We start from the raw sequence: 9770 nt of genomic DNA on the forward strand, positions 1-9770 counted from the left end.
TTTTTTCCTGTGAACAAAAAGTCAAGAGAGTGATGCACATTGTTTTCTCTATCAGAGTACAGCCAGGTGGAAGACTTAGGAAGAAATTAGCCACTCAACATAAAGAAAATCTCTGAGTGGCCAAGAGAGTGGATCTTAAATGTACTCACCACAAAAAAAAAATGGTAATTATGTAACTTGCAGGTGTAGTTAACCTTGGGATGGCGATCGTTTTGCAATATATAAGTGTATCAAATCAACAGGTGTACATTTTTTTTTAAAACAGGCATACATCTGAAACTTATCCAATGTTATATGTCAACTGCATCTCAATAAAACTGAGAAACAAATCTCTGAAACCCTGATGAGACTATATCTTACATGAATTTCTCTTTTCACTTCTTGGTGTGAACAACAGATTCCAAGTTGTTCTAATTGAGTTGAAAGAAAGAGAGAGAGAGAGAGAGAATGAGAAAGAAAGGAAGGAAGGAAGGAAGGAAGGAAGGAAAGAAGAAAGAAAGAGGGAGGGGGCTTAGGGAAAGAAAGGAAGGAAGGAAGGAAGGAAGGAAAGAAGGAAGGAAGGAAGAAAGGAAGAAAGGAGGAAGGAAGGCATGCATACATACATATACACACCTTGTTTTATTTCAGGGAACACCACAGAACAGGCTTGAGGCTACACAGCTGGGAACAGAATCCAGAATCTCACCCTATGTGGTTCCGAATTTCTAAGAAGCCCCTGGTGCTGAACACAAACGTCATTGTCCACAGCACTGACTCCTGTGATGGCGGACACTGGAGCTTATGGTAAGGTTTGCTGACCACGTGCCAGCCTCTGACTCAGGACCACCAGAATACTGAACTTCGTGCTCTCTTCAATACAAGAATGTTTCGGGGGCACCTGGGTGGCTCAGTGGGTTAAAAAGCCTCTGCCTTCGGCTCAGGTCATGGTCTCAGGGTCCTGGGATCGAGCCCCGCATCGGGCTCTCAGCTCAGCAGGGAGCCTGTTTCCTCCTCTCTCTCTGCCTGCCTCTCTGCCTACTTGTGATCTTTGTCTGTCAACTAAATAAATAAAAATCTTAAAAAAAAAAAAAAAGAATGTTTGGGAAGGTGAGTTTTCCTCTCTTATGGAGGAAAGTGGGCTCTGCTTCCTACCTAGACTGTCAGTGTGGGATTCTAATGTGGAAGCAGGGTACAGGTTCCAGAAGTGGAACTTGGAGGTAGGCAATGGAAAAAAAAATGGTCAATTCTAATTTTGGGAGCAATGATCTGAGATCTAGAACTTGATCTGGTACACTGTAGGCACTTTGGTGTGGTTGGATGAATGAACGACTAACAAATGACATCTTTCAACTTATTCCCTTGATAGTCTCTTATGAGGTCCCCCCTTTTGTCCACTTTGGTTTACACTCATAAATAAGTGAGTGGCAAATAAGCTGAATGATGAAATGATTACTCAGAATCTCCTTGCCTTTGTTGCTAAGATTAAAAAAACAAGATCTGTAAGATTTCAGAGAATAGTGTATATATACACTGATAATTTATATTAACTTTTTATTTCTCTTTATGTGCACATATTTCTGGAGAGAGTGTCCATAACACATCAGTTTCTATGCGGTCCTGGCAAAAGTCTAAAAAAATTTCTTGTTTAGAAGTTATGCTACTCATCTCTGGCCCGTGAAGAGCTATCAGTCTTCAGCAGATCCACTGACATGATATAAATGCTCTTTTTTTGGCGGGGTGGGGGGCAATTACCAGTCTGGGACAAGATAAGGTAGAGGTCTAGTTGCTCATACTCACTTTCAATTCCCGTCTGTATCTTGATAACAAATAGTTCACAAACCAGCACTGGCTTACTACTGAAGACACAAAGAAGCTTGTATTCCAGGACCTGTCCTAGTCCCAGATGAAAGAACAGGAGTGAAAAAATAGAGTGGAGAAAAAAAAAAAAAGAATAGGAGTAAAAAATAGTGAAAAAAATAAATGGGATTCCATGTCTAGTAACACAGTAGACTTGATTTTTAAGTTGCCTCTTCCATGAAAAATAATTGATAAAATGTAAAAAAATAAAAAAGTACAGTACAACTATTAAGAGAATAATCATTTCACCCAAAAATATAAATGTGGGCAATAATCCAGAGAGAACAGTTGGTTTTAACCTTAGGGCATTTGCCAAATCTAGAAAAATCTTAGCTGTGGTTTTCTCAGGCTCATGAGTTGTAACAGACAGGAAATGATGCCCAAAGTTTATTCATGTGGGGAGCATGTGAGATATCCCCTCCCAGAAAATCTGGGAAAGCAAAATTCATATTCTCAGAATAAGAGTGAAACAAAATAAAATCTGCTCTACCCTCTAATAGAAGAGTTTTCTAAGAAAATTTCATTTGAGACAGCAAAAAAAAAGGAGCAAACAACTGTTTTGGGGGAATTTGTAATCATGAGCTAACCCATCTGTCATTTATAGTCTAAATTTGGTTTACTATTTTGGCTAAAATAACCCCAAGCTATGGTTTCATTTTCTAGTGGCCCTGGATTTGTGATAACCCAAAAATTGGAAGAAAGAAACAAAAATCCCTAGCAAGATCTATATTTAACCTAGGTGTCAAAAAATTTACACAAATAATTTCATAACAAAAAAGAGCAACTTACGGCAAGAAATGAATAAGTACAAATAGGAAAAAAAAAACTAGGAGAATCAGCAGAAGGAAAATATAGTAAAAAGAAGTCCATAAAAATTCAATATTGAGGGGTGCCTGGGTGGCCCAGTGGGTTAAAGCTCTGCCTTCAGTTTGGGTCATGATCTCAGGGTCCTGGGATCGAGCCCCACATGGGGCTCTCTGCTCAGCAGGGAACCTGCTTCCTCCTCTCTCTCTCTGCCTGCCTCTCTGCCTCTTGTGATCTCTGTCTGTCAAATAAATAAAAACAAAATCTTTAAAAAAAATTCAATATTTAAAATTTATTTAAAAATTATAGTAGAAAACATCTACTTAATAAAAAAGGAGTCAGTAAAAGATGAAGGAAAGTACACAAGAAACAGAACACAAAAGGTAAAATGGCATCATAAATTCAACTGTATCAGTATTCACATTAAATGTAAATATAAATTAAACAAGTGAATCAAAGTGCACATTGTTAGACTGAAAACCAAACAAGAACCAACTATGCTGTCTATAGCAGACACACTTCAGATTTAATTACAAATAGATTAAAGTTAAAGGGATGGGAAAAGACATCCCAGACAAAAAGCAACTGTAAAAAAAAAAGCTGGAGTGGACAAAAGAGACTTTTTTAAAAATATGCATAGGGATAACAGGGACATTCTATACTGATAAAAGGATTAATCCATCAGAAAAATAAAATAATTACAAACACATATGCATCTAATGACCAAGTACCAAATACATGAAAACAAAACTGACAGAAATTAAGAGAGAAATAGACAATATAAGCACAATAGTTGGAGATTTCAATATCCCACTTTCGATAATGGATAAGACAACTATGTAGAAGGTCAACAATAACAAAAAAAGAGGACATGAATAATACTATGAACCAACAGGATAAACTAACAGTCATTTACAAAACACTTCACTTCAACAATAGCAGAATATACATTCTTCTCAAATGCATACGGGACATTCTTCAGGATAAACCATTGCTAGGCCACAAACCTCTAAAAATTAAAAATGATAGAAATGATACAAAATATGTTCTCTTATCACAGTGGCATGGAATTAGAAATTTATCTGTAACTGAAAGAAATTTGAGAAACTCACAAATATGTGGAAATTAAACAACATACTTCTATAAAACCAGGATCAAAGAAGACATCAAAAGGAAATTAGAAAATACTTGAGATTAATGAAAATGAAAACACAACATAGCAAATTTTATGGGATGCTACTAAAGCAGTGCTGAGAGGGAAATTTATAGCTGTAAATGTATGCATTAAAAAAAGAGAAACAGGGGCACCTGGGTGGCTCAGTGGTTCAAGCTTCTGCCTTCAGCTCAGGTCATGATCCCAGGGTTCTGGGATGGAGCCCAGCATCTGGCTCTCTCCTCAGCAGGGAGCCTGCTTTCCCTTCTCTCTCTGCCTGCCTCTCCGCCTACTTGTGATCTCTTTCTCTTTCTCTCTCTCTCTGTCAAATAAATAAATAAAATCTTTAAAAAAGAGAGAGAGAGAGAAATGCATCTTACTGTATGGTGACTAACATAATAAAAAATAATAATAAAAAAATAAAATAAACATCTCAAAACAATTACCTAAACTTTCACCTTACATCAAAGGAAAAAGAGAAGCAAACTAAGCCAGAAGTAAGCACAAAGAAGGAAAAAGTAAGGTTAGAGGGGAAATTAATGAAATAAAGGGAATACAAGCAATACATGAAATTAACTAAATCAAACTTGGTCCTTTGAAAGAGCAACAAAACTAACAAATCTTCACCTAGACTCACAGAGAGAGAGAGAGAAGGAGGAAAGAAGGAAGGAAGGAGGGAAAGAAAGAAGGAAAGAAGGAAGGGAGGGAGAGAGGGAGGGAGGAAGGAAGAGAGAGAAGACAAATTACTAGGATCAGCAATAAAAGAGGGAACATTATGACTGACCACAGAGAAATAAAGAGATTTATAAAAGAATATTATGAACAATTATTTGCCAAGAAATTAGATAACTTAGACAAATTCATAGAAAGACGAAGTACTAAACTCACTCGAGGAGAACCAGGCGGTATGAATATATCTATAACAAGATAAAAGATTGAATCAATCAGTAACCAAAAACTATCCTCTCCCCCCCCCCCCCCCAAAAAAGCCTAGGATAAATAGTTTCACTGACGAATTCTACCAAATATTTAAAGAATTAATAATGATTATTTACAAACAACTTCCAAAAAGGAGAGGAGGGAACACTACCCAACTCGTTCTATGAGGTCAGTATTAATCAGACACCAAAACCAGACAAAGGTATCACAAGGATAGAAAAGCCAATACCTGAGTATAGACACAGAAATCCTCAAGAAAATATAGCAAATTAAACCTAGCAACAAATAAAAAGAAATATACATATGACTAAGTGGAATTTATTCCAGGAATGTAAAATTGGTTTTACATCCAAAAAATCAATTAACATAATATACCATATTAATAAAATAATAAATAATATAATAATAAAAAAGAAAAACCCATGCTTACCTCAACAGATGGAAAAAATAAAGTATTTGATAAAATCTGGAACGCTTTTATGACAAAAAAAAACACTCAATAAACTAATAGTAGAAGGAAATTTTCCTAATCTGATTAAGGGCATTTATGAGAAATACTATAGCAAACATACTTCATGGTAAAACACTGGTTATTGGGGCACCTGGGCGGCTCAGTGGGTTAAAGTCTCTGCCTTCGGCTCAGGTCATGGTCTCAGGGTCCTGGGATTGAGCCCCACATTGGGCAGGGAGCCTGCTTCCTCCTCACTCTTTCTGCCTGCCTCTCTACCTACTTGTGATCTCTGCCTGTCAAATAAATAAATAAAATCTTAAAAACAAAACAAAACAAAAAAAAAACTGGTTAATTTCCTCCTAAGATCAGCAATAAGACACAGTTACTTCACATAAAGCCTGGTTCAACATTCTAGTTTTCACCATTTTACAGACCCTTACTTTACATGCTCTCAAAACTAATTGTACCCTGAGTGAGGGCCTCACCAGTGGGTTTTGGTACCACAGTCTGTGGGACTCCTGAATCAGAGAATACTGGGAACTTCTCTTCTCCACTCCCCTGATCCTCTTGTGCAAAAGGCTTTGGGTTCCCAGCTGGGAGTTGAACAAGGGGCCCAGGCCCTTTGGTGACTCTTTAACTTGATTAATTGGCCTGTTGCCCTGGGGTATTGCTGGTCAAGTTTCCTCCTTGCAATCCCTGCCTTTTAACTTCCTGAGTTTCTCCAAACAGGGGTAAATAGAGTAGACTTGTTTGGGGCCCTTTAACGTTGGGAGAGCAGTAGGGAGTCCCTTTGTCCCACCCAACATTAGGTAGTGCTGTATTAAATTGTTTTAACCCCACAGATATCCATTTTATTCATCCCATTTTTTTTTTAAATTTATTTATTTTAGCAATCCCTTCACCCAACGTGGGGCTTGAACTCATGACCCTGAGATCAAGAGTCACATGCTCCTCCAACTGAGCCAGTCAGGCACCCTTATTCATCCCATTTTTAAATGAATATCTAAAGATTCCCACCCTGTGGGGATGAGTTGAGTCTCATGACTTACCCCTTTCTGTTTCCTCTTTGTTTCCCTCCTATCAGTACTTGGCTTTATTCACTTTGTTTCTTAGTAACTGTTCTAAAATGTCCACCACTAGGCAAGGAAAAAGTTCCTGAATCACAGTGGAGCTTCACTGAGGGGAATTCATCAGAAGGGGGGGTGAGCTCTTAACAATGCACCCCAAATCTAGCAGGGCTGGTCTGCTTTATCTGTTTTATACAGTGGTATCTCACACTAAGTCCTATTAAAAACTAAACTCTCCTCCTTAAAAAACAGGTGTGAGACTCAGTCTCTTTACTTTTGAGCAAGAAGCTACTTAAGGACACCTATGCACAAGCTGAAAGATTTAGAATGGCAATATTCCATCTCCAAGCACTCAAGACCGTGCACAGTGAAAACAAGTGGCCTTAGAGTCCAAGAGAATCAACCCCAGCTCAGCAGTGATGAGATGTGCAGCCCTAAGCAAGTAAGTGGCCGCTTCGTTATCTGCAAAATGCGGATCATAAAAGTTAACTCACAGGGTGTGTTGTGATTGTCAAATGCAAACTCTCACAGATGTGAGAGAGTATCCGGCTTAGATGGCTACATAGCAGGTTCAGTAAAATTCACCTTCTCTTTGCTGCTTTGTCCCCTTAGGGCAACCCCTACCTACTCTCCCTGCAAAAGGAATTTCTTTCCTATTCTAGGGCTCCAGGAAAGATAAAAGATGCTGGATATCATTCTGAACATCCTGAGCCCTCAGGTGCTATAGAAAATTATTTTATTTATTGTGTTACTGGCCTGACCCACCCTTGTACTTGGACTTTGTTAGTCCATGGGACTGGTTTCCGGGACTTGCTTTTAAATAAGTTCCCCTGGGGCGGGTAAGGTCAGTTTAAGCTTTATAGCAAAATGGCAGTTCAACCGGGGTGGGGCTGCTCTGGCTGAATAGGCCCTTACACTAACATAAGACAAAAAATTATTCACTCTTGTGCATTATGACACACGGAAACTTGTATCTTGCTTACTTAGTTCAACTTGCTCACTGCTCAGAGTCTAGTCCACGACTAGCATACATAATAAATAAAGCAAGACATTACCATAATCCCAAAAGAATGTAAATGGAATTTCAAGCAGAACAGCAGGTCTGCCAAAACTGATGTCTAAATAATTGTGGTTTCTGGTTTATGATGTATGCTACATGCTTATGGAATTACTAGGCCATAAAGGACCTTGTTAAACCTTTAAAGAAGGAATTGGGTATGACTAATTTCCAAGAGTACTCTATAATATTTTCAATTATTTTATTTATTATGAAATATGAAAAAAAGTTTAGAACTTTATTACTCATTCTAGAGGACTTCTGGCAAGTAAAATGCTTTCAACTAGAATAAGGTAGATGTAATGAGCAGAGACATTTATTTCTTTTTCCAAGAGGAATTTATCTGTTAAGACTGGTGGAAAGAATAAATACAATATGGTAAGGTATAAAAGAAAGAAGAAAATGGATCTATTATTGAAATTTTAAAAAGTGTATCTGCCTTACTAAGGATTCTTTGTTCAGATATGTATGGAGCATGATAAACAGAAGCTCATTTAAAAGTGTGACTCAGAAAATAGTGCAGGCAAAGTGTTTATGCCCTGAAGACTCAAACAGATACACGGCTAAGTGAAAATAAAGTAAGTAGTCTATAGTCAGTCTCACTGATTTGCTTTACAGAATGAGAATTCAAGAGCAAAGCTGCCAGTACTATGCGAACTCATGATCTTAATACCGTATCAGTCCTTCTCAATAAACGAATAACAGGACTTGCCTAGTTATTAGTAGGGAGTTGTCTACTAAGTGTCCTGCCTCAGACAGTGGTACCGACTTAAAGCCAAGAATGGTCCCACACAAAGTTGGCCCACGGGCCATGTTTGTCTCCCAGACAGGAGTATCTTGAACCATCTTCTTTCCAGTACATCAAGAAAAAGGACAGCATTGTCAGACCCTTAAAAAACAACAACAACGACGAAGAAGAATGTAGTTGTAGTTACTAAGGCAACAATAAAATCATTTCTTGGGGCATCCACGTGGCTCAGTCAGTTAAGCCTCTGACTCTTGATTTCAACTCTGGTCAAGATCTCAGGGTCAGGGTCATGAGACTGAGCCCCATATCAGACTCTACGCTGGGCATGGAGCCTGCTTAAGATTCCCTCTCTCACTTTGCCTCTTCCCCTCCACCACCCCACTTGCATGCTTTTTCTCTCACTCTCTCAAAATAATAATAATAATTATTATTATTGTTATTATTATTATTATTTCTACTTATTTTTAAAAACCTGGGAGATTATGGATAAGTGGTACGGTTCAAGGGACAAACTTAAATAAGCCACCTCTTACCATATGATCCAGCAATTGAGTTCCTTAGTATTTACCCAAAGGAGTTGAACACTTACATTCTCAAAAGCTGTATATGGATGTTTATCACAATTTTACTCATACTCATAATTGCCAAAACTCAGAAGCAATCAAGATGTCCTTTGGTAGGTGAATGGATAGAGAAACCATGGTCTATCCAGACAATGGAATATTATTCTGTGCTAAAAAGAATTGGGCTCTCAAGCCACTAAAAAACGTAGAAGAATCTTAAATGCGTATTAGTAAATGAAAGAAGCCAATCTGAAAAGGCTAATACTGTATGATTCTGACCATATGATATTATAGAAAGCCAAACTATGGAGAAAGTAGAAAAATCAGCGGTTGCCAGGAGCTTGAGGGGTGGGGGCTGAAGAGGTGAAGCACAGAGGATTTTTAAGGCAGTGAAACTACTCTGTATGAAACTGTAATGGTGCATACACGTCATTAGACATTTGTCCAGACTCATAAAATGTACAACACCAAAAGTGAACCCTAATGTAAACAGACTGGGTGATTATCAGTGTATCAGTGCAGGCTCATTAGTTGTAACAAATGTATCACTCCGGTGGGAGATATTGACAATGAGGGTGAGGGGACATCTGGGAAATCTCTGTACTTTCCTCTCAATTTTGCTGTGAAACTAAAACTGCTCTAAATCAGAAAGTTGGGGCACCTGGGTGGCTTAGTCATTAAGCATCTGCCTTCAGCTCAGGTCAGGATCTCAAGGTCCTGGGTTCAAGCGCCTTGTGGGACTCTGCTCAGCAGGGAGTCTGCTTCTCCCTCTCTCTCTCCCTCTCTGCTCTCTCTCTCTCTTTCTAAAATAAAGAAATAAAATATTAAAAAAAAACTAAAATAGAGTCTATCAAACACACACACACACACACACACACACACACACACAAAGGTAAAGAACATGTATACAGAATATGCAAAGATTTAATGGAATGCTCTTCAGCAATAAAAAGGAACTACTTAAATAAAATAAGATGAAATCAGACGGAGACAAACCATAAGAGACTCTTAACTCTAGGAAACAAACTGAGGGTTGCTGGGGGCGAAGAGGGTGGAGGGATAGGGTTACTGGGTGATGGGCATTAAGGAGGGTATGTGATGGAATGAGCAGTAGGTGTTGTATGCAACTGATGAAGCCCTAAACTCTACCTC

The sequence above is a fragment of the Enhydra lutris genome, unplaced genomic scaffold (assembly GCF_002288905.1).
Source record: "Enhydra lutris kenyoni isolate GAN:26980312 unplaced genomic scaffold, ASM228890v2 scaffoldscaffold37, whole genome shotgun sequence".
Taxonomy (NCBI): Eukaryota; Metazoa; Chordata; class Mammalia; order Carnivora; family Mustelidae; genus Enhydra; species Enhydra lutris.